Source organism: Protopterus annectens, chromosome 1.part0 (genome assembly GCF_019279795.1).
Source record: "Protopterus annectens isolate FY-2018-M chromosome 1.part0, PAN1.0, whole genome shotgun sequence".
Lineage (NCBI taxonomy): Eukaryota > Metazoa > Chordata > Ceratodontiformes > Protopteridae > Protopterus > Protopterus annectens.
This window is the reverse complement of record NC_056725.1, coordinates 250,831,105-250,846,865: the sequence shown is the minus strand read 5'-3', so window position 1 is coordinate 250,846,865 and position 15,761 is coordinate 250,831,105. Positions and strand designations below refer to the sequence as shown.

Below are 15,761 nucleotides of genomic sequence, written 5' to 3'. Positions count from 1 at the left end.
TACTCTCATTGCATATTCAGTTTCCTTGCATTTGTTCCAATATGGATGTAATTCATAAAGAAGGTTGAAATGGCAAACCTGCATTTGGGTCTTATTTTAGCAAAGTTGGTACAGCACATTTTGGCAACAAATGTTCATATTCTTACAAAAACATTTCTGTAATGGCAGGTAACATTTGCATGGTAATGTTTTTCATTAAAACAAATAACTTATATGCATGGCTATAATGACAGCAATTGGCAAGCAATTCAAATAGCAAACAATGGTATTGTGAAATTTAATGAATCTGTAATTGCAAAACAAATCAGCTAGTAAGAAATAGTAACATATCTTTACAGAATATCACTTCTGAAAATATTCAAAAGTATTGCAAGTCAAATAGAAACATCAGAAAGAGTGTGGATCCAGCCTCCCCTACAATGATACAAATGCCCTACCTATACAATTAGTTTATGTAGTGTAGAATGAGACATGTGAGCACTGTGACTATGCAAATCGTGTGTTAAATCATTAGCATTCATGAATACTGGGAAGGTAAACATGGTATAAGGGCCTACATAATTCTGTGCACATGCCTTAGCAGTGCAAGAATGAGGGTTTGGAAGTATGAATGATTAGTGTAACTAAAGGAGCAATTAAGATTTTCACAGTCCAGTTACTTTGTACATTTACGGATGTTGTGCCAGGGACAATAGAGATAACAAAAAGTTAGGATATTACATTGACTGATATAGAAGTGAAACTCTTTATAACATTTGTATTAGTAAATGCTTATGATTCAACTGTGCCACTGAGTAATATGTTTTTGTCTATAATTTATATGAAGTACATAGTTAAATAATAAAGACACATATAAAAATAAATCCGAATGATATTGCAGTTATGTCAGACTAGCATAAACAGGGGAATAATGCTAACAAAAGAAAGATCAGCCAGAAAAGTTATTATGGCAAACACTTTTTTTGCTATTGTGACAGTAATTATTAGCTTATCTCTTGCATATATACCATTTATATATACTTCTACTGGAAATTAATAAAGGACAACTCTAAGAAAAGGCTTATGTAGGGCCTTAAATATAAATTTATACAATGAGATATCGCTTGAGTATATTTAAACTTATTTTTCTTCTTTATAATTATGTCTGTTGTCTGTGACAAATAGTGAAAACAGTCTGAAATGGTTCATGCCCATGCAATACTATCAATGTTTAAATATAGATGTGGTGTTTGTATGCCATTAGTAATGTGCATATTTGTATTGGCCTCATCCTTTGCATGCTGCTTGGCATTGAGCAACAGAGTTGTGGTCACTAGCAGTGAATGATGGTTCACCTCCCAAGACAAAAATGATAATTTTAATTTGGTTTGACTTCAGTAGAGTAAACAATCTTTGAGATGGTGTGTTGGTAGCAACACTCTGGATAACAATAAATAAAGGAACTGCATCTGTCTACTCCCTTTATCTATGACACAATGTATAAGTGTACATATCCTTATATGTAAGGTTCAATTCCAGTTCACAAACACTTTTAATGAATGTTTCAGAATAAATATTGACACATTTTTGTCTATAAATGTGTTGTTGGAAAATCAATTTCTTTCCATTGTTACATGTGATATACATGAGGTGGAATATACCATTTTGTAAATTGTGATAACACAGAAGCAGTAACGTGACATGGAAAACTGTATTACATAAGATGCATTGCATCAACATATCTCTCAAACAGTAATCTTGACAGACAGGAAATTCCTTTGAAATGATGTCAATATTAATTGCATCTGCTGGGTCAAAAAGATCTGTATCAGTTGCTATCTGTCTCCTTTTGCATTACTTGGCATTAATGTGTGACAGAAATTCAACTTCTGATGTGACAAGGAGATTTGTAAAGGATGACTGGCTCCATTTAATGCACTACATGCTGTGGCCATTGTTTTATATATCCTTTGATTGTTTCCATTTCTATTGCTTTTTTATGCCTAGTGAGCAACTATGGTTCAGGACTGAAGGCAAAAATGAAAAACCGAATTTGGGCTGCCTTATGTAGTGGCACAGCCATCAGCATGCTGCACTGTACTGATTGAAGAAACTATACCTATTAGCTGAAGAACTCTGAGGCACAAACTGTAAATAAATTGAATAGGGAGCAAAGGCAAAGGTGACAGAGGGATGATATCTTTACTGACAGTTTCTCTTAAGGTGACAGATGAAGTATTGACACACATTTTGGGATATGAATTCAGCATGCTAAGTCTGCATGACAAATACTGAATATGTTACCTGTAGTCATTGTTCTAGCAATGTTTTGTTATGAGAAACCAAACCATTCTTCCTGTGAATAACATCTGCTATGCATGATGTAAAAAAGTGATGGTTTCTAAAGCGTAAGGATAGAAATTTACTAATGTGATGAATGTTGATATATGTAGACTATATTATAGATTACTTACCAATACAGCCTAGTTATTAAATATGACAGTATTATATTTCCCATTCAAAGTATGTAATTATGACTTCTATGTGGTGAGTCATAAAGGAGATGACGTCATTTTCTTTGTGTCCTATTTCTGAAAAAAAGTGACATTTCCTCAATCCATGATGATGTTTACACTCTAATGCAAGTTATTTTGTGGCAAGCCGGTGTTCAAAATATTATTGATAGGTTGGCGCATTTTTTAATTACAAATGTGTATCTTTTTTTTGCCTTTTTCATTTGCATGCCACCTGGTAGTAAACAATGATGTTTCACATCTAAAGGCACAAATAAAAAAATAAATAAAATAATAATCTGGGCTGCCTTCAGTAGCACAAACAAGCTTAATGCCATTGCACTGCTGTCTCTATTGTGGACAGCACTGAGTGAAGAAAATGCATCTGCGAGTTAATGATCTCTGTGGCACAAGATGTAAGTGCTGTGAGTCTAGAGAAAGAGAACTGGTAATGCAGAGTTCAAATTCAGTTTACATATATTTTTCTCATGGGTTCAGAATGACATTTGTCACAAACTTTTATTTAGGACTGTAACAGTATATACAAATGAGTATCATAAACATGATTTTTGCAACAAAATTATTATTAATGCTTGCTATATAAGCCCAATATCATGTGCACATTATGATCAGATGTTGTATTTTCCATCTGGCTTAAACCTGTTGGTTATCAGATCTGACTCAGATCTGATATTGATCAAATCCACAAAACTTCAACTTGACAATATCTGCCTCCCCTAACCACAATCATCACTTCCTAGAATCTACCTCAGAAAAGTTTGTTGCCATTGCAACTGGCAGCTTGATCTGTGGATTTTCTTTTGGGTAGATCCTTTTTCTGGGTGCTTATTGTCCTTTTTAACCCTATCCCCTACAGTGTAGCAGGTTAGTCTAGGTGTAATGTTAGGTTAGTTTTTTTTGTTAGCAAAGTTTGGTGTGTATGCTCTACTACAGTGGTGGTTTATATGTTATCCTTTTTTTCTTAGAAATAAATTAATTACATATAGTTTTTTGTTTCTTTTAGATAGTGTGTATAGGTTCATTTAGGTCTAGTTTGTGTTGTTTGTTAGTAGAGCTGGTGCTTTGGATTTGAATGGATTAAAAACATGCATTTCTTGTGGGCACCAATTCCCCTTGCATGAAGTGCACAATAATTGTGTTTATAGACTGGGTGCAATCTGTGAGAGGCTTGGTTCCATGATAGTCAATGAGAGGAGGGTAAAACTTGTGTTGAAGGCTCTCCTCCCAGTTGATGCTTTGCTCTCAGCTTTGAAGGATTCTTCAGATAAGGGTCATTATCATTCCTCTAAGACTTTGAAAGAGAACCATAAGAGGTCTGCCTCTGTTTCTGCACCTGGTCCCTCTTCTGGTCCACTAAACCTGAAGGTCCCAAGACTTTCTGTTTCCCTGGCTTCCTCAGCACCAGCATTGGCTCATATTCCTTAGAACTGATTGCCTTTAGTACTGACTTCACGTAAGGCTCCCTCTCCAGTTCACAGTGTGCTCAGTCCCTTTTTGATGAAAGGGGCTCCTTTAGGAGAGGTAGCTTCTCCTTCACCCTCATCTCTTCCAGAACTGCTGTTGCTACAGTCTAGTCTTTCCCTACCCTGAATCCAAGCACCTCCGGCTTGGCTGAGATCAGCTGATCCATTACCAATGAAATAAACCTCTAAACCCCATTTGTGGTTTTCTCCACTCTGTCATCAAGGTGAACCTAAATTCCATCACCCTGGTTTCCTCTTTCATGCCTATGAATCCAAGGTCTTCAGGTCTGGCTTTGTTTCAAATCTCAGCATTGGATCTAAGGGCAGGTCTATGTTAGGCTCGGACCTCTACCTTGGTTTCTTAGACTCCATCTGCTTTGGAGCTGAGTAGATCTCAGAGCCATTGCATTGAGGCAGGAGTCTCTGGGTTAGTTTTAACTATCCCGGCTTCTGGGTCATCCTTCCCATTTGGGGCATCTGTTCAAGAGGCTTGGGTCCTGATTTGATGTCAGGGCAGGGCATATCTCCCCTAGGTGCTGGCACATCTTGGCTTCCTTCAAATCCAAGGACTGCCAGCTCTTGGTGGCTGGCTTTTGCCTGCATCATTGATGTCATGGAGAGGATATTACCCATTAAGGAGGTATGTCAGTCTTCCTCAGCCATTGGCCCCTTCCCTTCTGATCTGTGCCTGCCATCAGTCATCAACTTGTTCTAGGACAGACCATGCTGGTTGGCCTTCAATCTGCCCCCCTTGATGGGACCCCTACCTCTTCCTGCATTCCTCCAGATTCTCCAGAGTGGGAAGTGTTGGTCAAGGGGAAACACCTGAACTTCCCTGAGGAGTCCATCACTAAGGATTTTGACCTTAAAGAAGGAAAAGGGTCCCCTAAGTCACCACATGATGATGCCTTCTCTGGTAATGTTTTGGAGCTTCTTTGCCAGTAGAGGGGCTGGGCCACCAAAGTCTTTTATTCAGAAGAGTCAATGTTTTGGGGGGCCTTCAGCATGGGCCCATCCATGGCCTGGGTGTTCATAGATTTGATGTCTTGGAGGGGTAGAAGGAACCCGGCATGGTGGAGCTGATTCCCAAAAAGCCTGACAAAATTCTTACTCCACCCAAGGATCAGCTGCACTGAATTAAGGGTCCAGTTGTGGATGTGAATGTAGTGGCAGCCACCACAAAGAAAGAAATCTCAGTTTATCCATTCTCCAGATTGTAGGTCTTGTCCCTTGGACCAGCTAAAAAAGCTCTTTTATGTCTTAATGATGTTCACTTTAAGGGCACTTAGCTGCCCTTCCAACCTATCAAGGTTTCAGCTTGATCTAGTGGCTGAAGTGTTTAAGAATGTTAAGGCACAGCTGTCTCCATAGGTTTACAGAATGCTGTAGACTCAGTTAACCACTCTCCAGTCTATTGCAAATGTCTCCATGAGGCTTATCTCTAATGCAGCCAATAGATCACCCTGAGCGGCTGGCATTGGCATTGCCACGCGACACCACACCTGGATGGGGTTGTGCAATTTCATGGTCTGCTTCAAGGCATCCTTATTACTGCACCATTTGATGGCTGCTTCTTCTTTGAGCCAATGATTAAATACAATCTTTGTAGTGAGCAAGATGAGAAGATGCTCTCTGCTGTCGGAGTATGTTTTCCTACCCCGCAGTGAACCTTCTCATGGAATCAGAAGGGGAAAAAGTATCTTCTTCAGGAAATTGTAGCAGTCTTCACAGGATGCTCCTTTTGAGGGTTTTCCCCATGCCAGGGGGGGGGCCCATAATGGATGCAACCCCCTGGGCAGGGTGGGCCATAGAACCAAGACTTTCAAAGTGATTTCTCTTGAGGGGCTGCCCAACTATCATGCTCTGGGGACAATTGAGGTCACTCGTTTCTTCCCCAAGAAGCTTGGGAGGCCATGACTTTGGACACTTGGATGTTAGTAGTCATATCCAGATGCTGTACCATTCCATTTTTAGAATTGCCGAATTTCAAGTCATAAACATCTGCCAGACATTCCACCCAATCAGAGACAACAAGCAGAAATAGAGATTCAGAAGCTACTGGCAAATTAAGTTTTCTAAGAGGTACCACCAGACTAATACGTATCTGGGTTCTAACCATTGCACTTTTTGATGCTAAAAAGAAGAAAGACCACAGGCCCATTCTGGATTTGAGCAAATTGCATCCCTTTGTAAAACAGACAAAATTCCTGATTCTCACAGTGCAGTCCATGCTACCATTGCTTAGAAAGGATGATTGGATGCACTTTATCAATGTCAAAGATGCCTACCATCATATCAAGATAGACAGCTGGGGGTCAAGCATTACCAATTCAGAGCCCTGCCATTTAGTCTCTCTATTGCCCTCAGATGCTCACCAAATGAATGGCAGTGGTGGCAGCCTGGCTCCAGCTGCAGGGATTCCAGGTCTTTCCATACCTGGACAATTGACTCCTCACTGCCTCCATAACAGTGACTCTAGTCATAGCCAGGGATACCTTACTCCAGTTGTGCAACCACTTGGGGATAACTGTCAATTATCAAACATCAAGTCTACAAGCTGTACAGACATTTGAATTAATAGGATTCCACTTAGATGTGATTTCCCAAATTGCTAAGCTCCCATTCTTCAGAATAATTGGCCTTTGATCCCAGGCAGTCTCCGTGTGTGTTCATGCAAATCCACCAGCACATATTCTTTGGAAACATTTGAGCCAGAAGGTTACTTCCATAGTGTTGGTTCCCTCAGCAAGGTACCACATGAAGGCTCTGCAATGGAATCTTGCAGTGCAATGGTCATATTTGACTCACCCAATACAAGTTCCCATCAGGCTGATAAAGGTTTGTCATGATCACATTCGGTTGTGCTTACAGTCACCCTTGGTGACCAGTAGGAGACCATTCATCCTTCCCTTTCCATCAGCCATGATCACTACAGATGCCTCCCTTCTTGGGTGGAGGGGGTATTTCATAGGGAGGATGGTTCAAAGATCCTGGTCTTCTGCAGAAGGTAATGTTCACATCAATGTTCTGGAGATGAGGGCTGTTCTCCTTGCATTGCATGCTCCTCAGGGTGTCCTCCCCAGATGTGTGATTTAAATCCAAATGGACAATATGTTCATTGTTTGATATCTAAACAATGAAGGGTAGACAAGTTCTTATCTATGTCAGGTGGCCATAAGGGTTTGACAATGGGCAGTCTCCTCTCAATGGTTTCTGATTACATCACACATCCTGGGGAGATCCAACTATTCTACCTGACAGTCTGAACAGGAATATTCTTCTTCCTCATGAGTGGTCTCTGAATCCAAGGGTAGCAGCTTGGAGTTTAGGGCAATCTGAGATGCAACCTTTTTGCTTCCTTCTCCAACACCAAATGGAAAAGCTACTATTGCCATAGTCTCTCCTCAGCCACAGTCACTCAGAGATGCTCTTCTGTATGATTGTCCCCTAGGTCTGCTATAAACCTATCATCTAGATACCCTGGTAATCATATTTCTTCAGAAGGCAGCCCTTTGCAGAGCAACAATGATTCTCATAGCTTCCTTTTTGACTAAACAGGTGTGGTTCCCCTTCTTGTGGCTTCTTCTGATATACCCTCCTTGGGTTTTAGATCCCATTCTGGATCTTGTTTCTCATCCAATGGGTCTGGAGCTGCCCAGCCTTCAGCCCCTCAAGTTAACTGCATGGTTTCTCTAGTTCCCTTGACAGCCTGAAATCCCAAACTCAGATCAGACAGCATTGTTCATATTTTATCCAGCTCCCAGAAATTGTCTACAAGGAAAGTGTACACAATTAAATGGAAACACTTTGTAGTCTGGGTGGACTCTTGAGGGTTTGATCCCTTTTCTGATTCTTTAAAGGTAGTTTTAGACTTTCTCTCTGAATTATTTAAAACAGGATGTAGTTATTCCATGATTAAGTTGCAACTGGTGGCCACATCTGATTATCATAGTGACAGGGACAATGTTCCCTTTGCTGCTCTGAAAATTTCCAAAGCTTTTCTCACAGGTGCATTTTTTGTGCCTTCCAGTTGGGGTCCTGTCCCTCCATAGGATTAACTATTGTTACAAGTCCTTGCAGCCCCTCCTTTTGTGCCTTCTGCAATGTCAGAGCTAAAGCTGGCATCCTGGAAGATGTTGCTCATTGTGGATGTTACCTTAGCCAGGAGAATGTCTGAGTTACAAGCTCTGGTGGCTATTCCCCCATACTTGGTGTTTCACAGAAATAGCGTCTTCTTTCACACAAATTGTTCTTTTCTTGATAAGGTGGCCACCAAGAGTAATCTGAATCAGTTTATCCATCTACCTGTATTTTTTTCCTAATTTTTCAAACAAGGGAGAATACTTTCTACAGTGTTTGGATGTACATAGACAATTACTTGGACAGGACAAAGTATTTTAGAGAATATGATCAATTGTTTGCCTCCATTTCAAAATAAAAATTTGGAAGGCCTCTGTTTAAGGTTGCATTAACCAAGTGGCTATCAGACTGTATTTCCTTTTCTTATACTTTGAGAGGTAAGACTTTGCATGGGAAACCTAAAGGTCACTCCACTAGAGCCATGGCTATTTCCACAGCTGTTTTTTCTCTAGATATTCCTTAGATAATGTGTTTACAGCAGTGACATGGGTAGGCTCATGCACCTTTGTTTCTCACTATAAGCTGGACATTCAGTCTAGATCCAGTGTGTTTTTTGGCTCCATCGAGTTGCTGAATATCCTTTTGTAGCTCATCCTAGGGGTTTTCCATGGCTTGGAACTTTGTTCCACAAGTTAAAACCAGATGGAGAAGACAACATCTGATATGAAAGTTAGTCTCAACCTGGTTCAACATTACCCACCTCCTGTCACCTAGTTTTTTTGTCATGTCTCTTCTCCTAGGATGACTGAGTAGGGGAGGTTTTATTGCTCCTTTTTCTTGGAGTCTTTTGTCCTCCTTCTTTATGTTGGAATTATGCTTTGGTGTTAGGTTAAGAAAGAACAAACTTGATCCGAGGTAGCCTCTAGGGAGCAAAGGATTGTGAGTAGGGGAGGCCAAGTCAGGTAAGTTGAAGTCACGTGGATTTGGCCAGCTCTGGATTTCAGTCAAATCCAATAACCCATAGGTTGAAGCAGATGGAGAGAGACAACATGGATCTATGTTTATGTTAAGTGCATAACTTCATATAACAATAATGATGATGACAGCTAATTTAAAATGCATAGGTATTGTTGCTCGTCTTGCATGTACTGAATAAGACAATGAGGCTGGGTGTTAGTTTAAGTAGTTTATTGTACATAATCTCATCAGAATGGTTAGCAGGAACATTATACTTAAACAAACTATCTAACTGACTGACTGCTGCACACGTACATGCTAACACTCTGGCTGCTCACTCAAAATTGCACTCCAGCTTGCATGTGCTCAGTACTTATGCACGTACCCATAGACTGGAACAGCTCTTAAAGGTACAACACATACTCTGATCTACAGGTATGAGTTTCACAATAGCTTTGTTATGATTATTATGATGCATCACATATCATAAGTATGCGTTTAGTACAGTATGTCATATGAAGTATATATGCAGCATGCCCAACATGCATCACTCAGGTCATACAAATCCATTCATCTGAAACGTATGTACAACCATAAATACTACCTTTTACATAGAACTCCAGTATCATGAGTAGTTCAAGTCACACACATGCAGGCATCTCATAAGTACATCTCCATTCATTCAGAAAGTAGTATATATATATATATATATATATATATATATATATATATATATATATATATATATATATATATATATATATATATATATATATATATATATATATATATATATATATATATATATATATCTAATGACCCTTTAAATAAAGGAAGTTCTACTGTGGCATTGACAGTTTATCAGCAAAGGTTAACATTTTATACTTCTTTTTCTCATCACTTCAGTTCCAAGATAGTCCTCCTAAATTTGGAGAGTGTATAACTTCCAACAGCCCAATATATTGCATTATTTTACATCTAACCACCAATGGTTATTACAAACAACATAAAACATGTCAGTGTTTAACATTTGAACATGTGTAAATAGACTGAGCATCACACATGGACAAATTTCACTGACATTGTTAACATTTTCATTGTTTTTAGATGCAATCATTGCCAGTGTGTCTGCCAAGCTATCTTTGTGCTTTCAAGTGCATAAATGCAGCTAGAAAGGCTGTGTGTCTTTCCTCACCAGCTGTTACATGTGAAATCTGAAATGGGCACTGATTCAGACACATAGTTTTAGTTTGACTTCTTTAGACATGGCTGCAAAGGTGAGGATGGTATTCCATTTAGAGCTCAAAGGTGGGGTGTTAAGGAATCCAGTATCTTTGTGTCACTCCTTGTCAAGTGCTACTGCTATAGGCTGCTGCAGGGGGATTATATTGGGTCTCAGTATAAAGTAAGGCTTGGAATAGCTTTGCTAAAGCTGTCTCCAGTGTAACTGGCATTCCATGCACTGGGGAATGATGTCATAACCATTACAGTGACATGAAGAGGCACAAGAAGGACCTCCTGAGATAATAGGAGTATAAATGTAAGACTGCAAACACTCCTCAGCTAAGTAAGTATAGTGACTCATCACCAGTCAGTGATACAGCAAGGATTATCCAGACAATACAACTATTCATTATGCCTTCATAATTTATTTAAGTTTCTGTTATTCATTTGCACAGATTTAAGCATCTAATTGCAAAATCAATGCCACATCCACCACTGACCCAGGAAAGTGACACAGGAGACAGTCTTGACAGCTCTGAGGATGAGAACTAGATTCTAACTGTGCTCAAGCTGGATGTAGCACCAACTTTTTGTATCAGTCACCATCCCTGTCTGTCTTACATGTCTGCACCTGTTGCTTAACATACCCTCTCTACCTAACCATCTTACTCATAAGCACAATCCCCAACAGTCCTCTCACGCCAAAATAAAAATAAAAATTAAAAAATGGGTACCTGCCCCACAAAAAAACAAAAAAAAAACAGTTACAACCCATACAGCTATTTATTTCACCTATATGTCAACTTTACACACTTGATTTGGTCCAGTTGGTTATACAGCACTATTCTGTTGTCACCCATGCCTGATGAGGAGACTTTCCAAATTCATCAAATTGTGTGTGCAGTTCTACACAGATGTTGTGATGAACTGGATAGCTATATCAGCCTGTAAATTCCTGTTCTTTCCTCTGTGTCCCTCCTTTACTTAATCTACCCCCCCCCCCATTTTCACCACTGTCCAATCAACACCTTTTTCACATGCTTAATCTGGTCAAAATTTGGAATCACATACAACACACATGGCCATAAATGTCCCGTAAGAAAGGCTTCATTTTTTATTCAGCATTTGCTTGAGGCTAGGTACCATTTATCAATGCTGAGTAACAGTAAACGGTATTTCATGCCCTATAGCAAAACTGGAGTGTTTTTACCATCATCAGCACTAGTCTGGTTAGATTCACACAAATGTGCTTAAACTCACTGAACTACAAGAAAACAGAGTAAAGGCAATGCTTTGAAATAATTAATCTAAAAGTTATTAGACTGCTGCATGTAATGAACTAAAAATCCCTATGTGTTGTGTTGAGATAATTCATGCCTGTACTCTGACATTTTGACATGGCTTCAAGGGTTCACTTCTTGATGTATGTCAAATGATTATGTCATGTCTCTTTAGACTTTTATCATGTTATTATCTATGGACTTCTGTATTTATCATTTATATCCAGCTGCAACATTTCCTGACCCTAGCACGGCTAGTAGAAGTATAGCATAGCATTTAAATAGTGCAGCAAGACAGCACTTACAAAAACATTCCATCCCAACAGGTAAACTTATTAAACCCCCCACCCCCCCTTATCCTGCTTATGTCTTAGTCTTGTTTATACTCTCCTACCTCTTCTGGCTCCCTATAGCAAGCACTTTTTTGTACAGAGTCTGAAAGGTTAATAATGCCTACATACTCCCTTGCTTCAGTAAGTTGTCACTGTCCCTTCAACTGTGTGATTTTAACTTTGTGAAGTAGGAATTTGTGTTGAGATACACTGAGGTAATAGTCAGATCTATATACTGCTTTTTGCGTAGCTTTAAGGGTTCTATTTCAGAAATATGTCAAACTTTTATTGACTTGTTTTTACACACACTGTTTCTGAATTGCAAATGAGCATTAGTATTTATGCATTAGAACAGTTAACAGTGTCACAGAGTATATAAGCTGAGTGTTATGCTTTGGTTTCATTATCCATTCATCATGTGTTTCCAAGCTGAGGATTCACAAATCCTCCATGTAAGACTTAATAAGTCTTACTTGGAGGCTGCAGTTGAATGGTATGACATCAGCGTGCCATGAATATGCATGAGGGCATGCTGACTCAACTGTAAGTCTTACACGGACCATGTAAGAAAGCAGGGGGCATGTCGGACTGCCGAGCAGTCTAAATGTCCACTCCCCTGCAAGTGTTTGAAAAGTAAAACAAGCACACACAAGAGCGAGTCCACTCAAATGTCCCTTCACCCAACACTACACTCCCTGATATTGTAAACCCCTATCATACGTCTAAAACGCAAAATATTAAATATATTTTTTTAAATACCCAAAATAGCTGCCCGAATTTGCACGTGTGTGCGCGGGTGTGCCCATTGCTTAGCCATTGTCAGCAATTCCGACATGGAAGAGCATAAGAAAGAATGTTTATGAAAATCACACCAAATTGCAATAGTAGAGCATATGCACAAAAAGGAGGCATTCACGGTTCAAGTCCTACCACTCCCCTTCATATTTATGTTTTAAATCAGCATTCGAAATAATACCAGACATATATGATTAAAATGTTATTAAAAGCAGTGACATGGCCAATGTATCAGTGAACAAAATAAATATTTTTAAAGGACCCAGATATATAATAGGCTGCTGTTAAGCAATGCTTTACCCAGTGAAACACAGGTGCCCATATTTTAATAGCGCTTTAACCAGCTAAACACAGGTGCCCATAGTTTAATAGCACTTTACCCAGCTAAACACAGGTGCCCATAGTTTAATAGCGCTTTACCCAGCTAAACAGAGTGACCCATGGTTTAATAGCACTTTACCCAGCACAATAGAGTTGCCCAAAGTTTAAAAGTGCTTTACCCAGCGCAATGTGTTTGTGCGGATGTGCACGCCACACCAACCAGGGCACCGGGGAGCAATGTAGAGCCTAGCCTGTCTAGACAGTATTAAAATAAAACAATGACAAGGTTCGAACCTAGAACCCTGTACATCATAATCAAAGTACAAAACCACTAAGCTATGACAACATAGGGGACACAGCCACCATTAACATTCATATACTTACGAATGTTAGTTTAACCGTTACTACACAGGTCTGCAGTCAGCCGAGAATTTTACAAAATGGCCAATCACAAAAAAGTGCGGTAAATGCGGCATATTTAAGCTCCATAGGTGGGAATACTCGCCATAACTGATTGTAGCACACATTTGCAGTCAGAATGGTAGGTGTAGGAGAGGGTTCACGCTTCTGAGCACAACGTTGGGGCATCGAGGAGTCAAAATACATGGTTTGACTCCTTGTCCACCATCACAAATCAAGACTCCTGCAGGGCCAGTTCCAAGGGACAGAGTACAAGGCAGAGGCATGGAACCAGTTATTTCGTGACCTCACCAGTGCCACAGGTGTTCCCCGGATTGGTGAGCAGGTACATCACCACCATGCAGACCTGAAGAGACGAAAGCAGGACCGCCTGAACCAGTGGATACAGGAGGCCTGTGGGATGCAGGATGCCCCACAACAAAGTAGCCATGGAATGCAGTATGTAAGAATTGATAATGGCGTTTGTATAATGGATAGGTATGTTTCAATATCCCTTTGTTTACTTTAGAGCTGCAGGTGACCATGTTATGAATCAGCAAGCCTATGCTGATAGGCTGCTAAGGTTGCACCACCAGGCAGGTTAGTGATTATTCTGCATGTATTGTTATATAAAATATTATTTGAGAGCATGAAAGAATGTGTTGTAGTCCAATAAAACAGCCATATAATTGCCTGAATAAGTCATCTGCATGTACTGCCAGATAAAAACATCAGAGTCAGAAAAAGAGTGTAGTAACCCATTAAGAAAAGTAACATATGTCTGGAATAATATCTCTGCAGGCACTTTCATATAACATAAGTGAGTGAGCCTGAAAAAAAGATTGTTCTAACCTATTAATAAAGGTATAATATGTCTTGAACATGACTGCCATAAACACCATTAAATCAAATAAAGGAGTGAGCCTGTGGAAAAGTGTGCAATGTCATTAGTAAAGGTCTAAAACCCAGAGTGTGTCTGTGTCACAGAGTCTGAAATGTTGTTGTATCCTTGCATTATACAAACAGTACTGTTTGAAAATGCGCTGGAAACCCAGAGTTATGCAGTCCCATATAAAGTGGGTGATGGAAGTGCTAGTAGCTGTGAAACATATATACAGTCCACAATAGTCATTTACTGGCTGGCATGAATAAGTAAACCTGGCACAGGTGTAGCATGTAATTATTCACCAGAAATGTGAGTGTGTGTCAAGAAATGCAGGGTTCTGTACAAATCGAAGTGAAACTGTCATGTGAAAACATCCCAGATATGTAGATAAAGATATATAAATGCAAACAAGAAATATGCAGCAGTAACATCTGCATCCTGGACTGTTAGTATGTCAGATGTAGGTCAGGCATATATTGAACTAGCCAAACCCATTACACAACCTAATGTATGGTGGCAAGTGTAATAATACATGTAGGGGATATACATTTGCAGTCACTGGGAATGTAATGTAGACTAAAAGGTCATTATAAGATGTTAACCGATGCTTTTTCTACACCCTACCGTATGTGCATAAACCATGCAATTCCACACCTGAATGGGTATGTGTAATCTTAAATATTTGTTGGGACATATGTCCTATTGTTTTATAAATATTTGCATTGATGCTGATGCATGTGCCCTGTTCAAACACCACATTCAATGGTGGCCTGTTGCTACCAAACATCCCTGCATGGTGTTTTTAATATCCACTGTTGTTCAATATATGCATGTGTTATGCTTGCTGTTCAACTGTTGGAACCTTGGTGTGTTGGGTTAATGGGAATATTACTACATGCTGTTACAACTAATCTGGAATGCTGTTGTTTATGTTGTAATTAAATACACCTAATCACAGAACGTATGGGAAGGTCGGTCCCAGCGGACCCACCTGTCCTTCCTCAGTTGGCGAGTGCACCTGGCAACATTGGTTCTGGTGCCCAGCCCAGGCTCCCCTCCTCCGTTGGTCCCGTGCCACCTTTAGGTGGAAGCACTACAGGGGATGGGGCTCACCCCCCCGTGCAAGCATGGGTGGAGGAGGGCCACCTGTCACTCTTGCTAGGGTCCGGGCTGTGGTGCATAGGGAGATCGAGCATTCGGTCGCTGATCCCCTGCGCCAGCTCGAGGTGAGAGTGGCGCATCTCACAGGTGAGTCTTCCTGTCCTACTCAGCCCCCGGCACAGCCACCCTCGGGGCTGTGAAGGTGCAATGGTGACTGCCCATGGGTGGGGATCTCAGTTCCACTGTTACCATCTGTGGGCTCATGGGCTTGCAATTTCCAAACATCCTTCCCCGTCAATTGTGTTCACACACCCCATGTGTCAAACTCCTCCCCTGTATGCGTCATGTTAGTCTTGTCTGTTTACCTCCCCAACCTACCTCCCCAAATATACCTACTTCCTCTACATCAC

The 15,761-nt window shown here is 40.2% G+C and overlaps 1 long non-coding RNA gene across 1 annotated transcript in view; it reads left to right on the top strand.

The window, feature by feature from the left end:
- Positions 1–2,756, top strand: part of LOC122801290 — a 36,500-nt gene extending 33,744 nt beyond the window's left edge. The window contains exon 3 of the long non-coding RNA XR_006364683.1: positions 1,987–2,756. This is a non-coding gene — a long non-coding RNA (uncharacterized LOC122801290). The remainder of the gene's footprint in view (positions 1–1,986) is intronic.
- Positions 2,757–15,761: the final 13,005 nt, after the last annotated feature.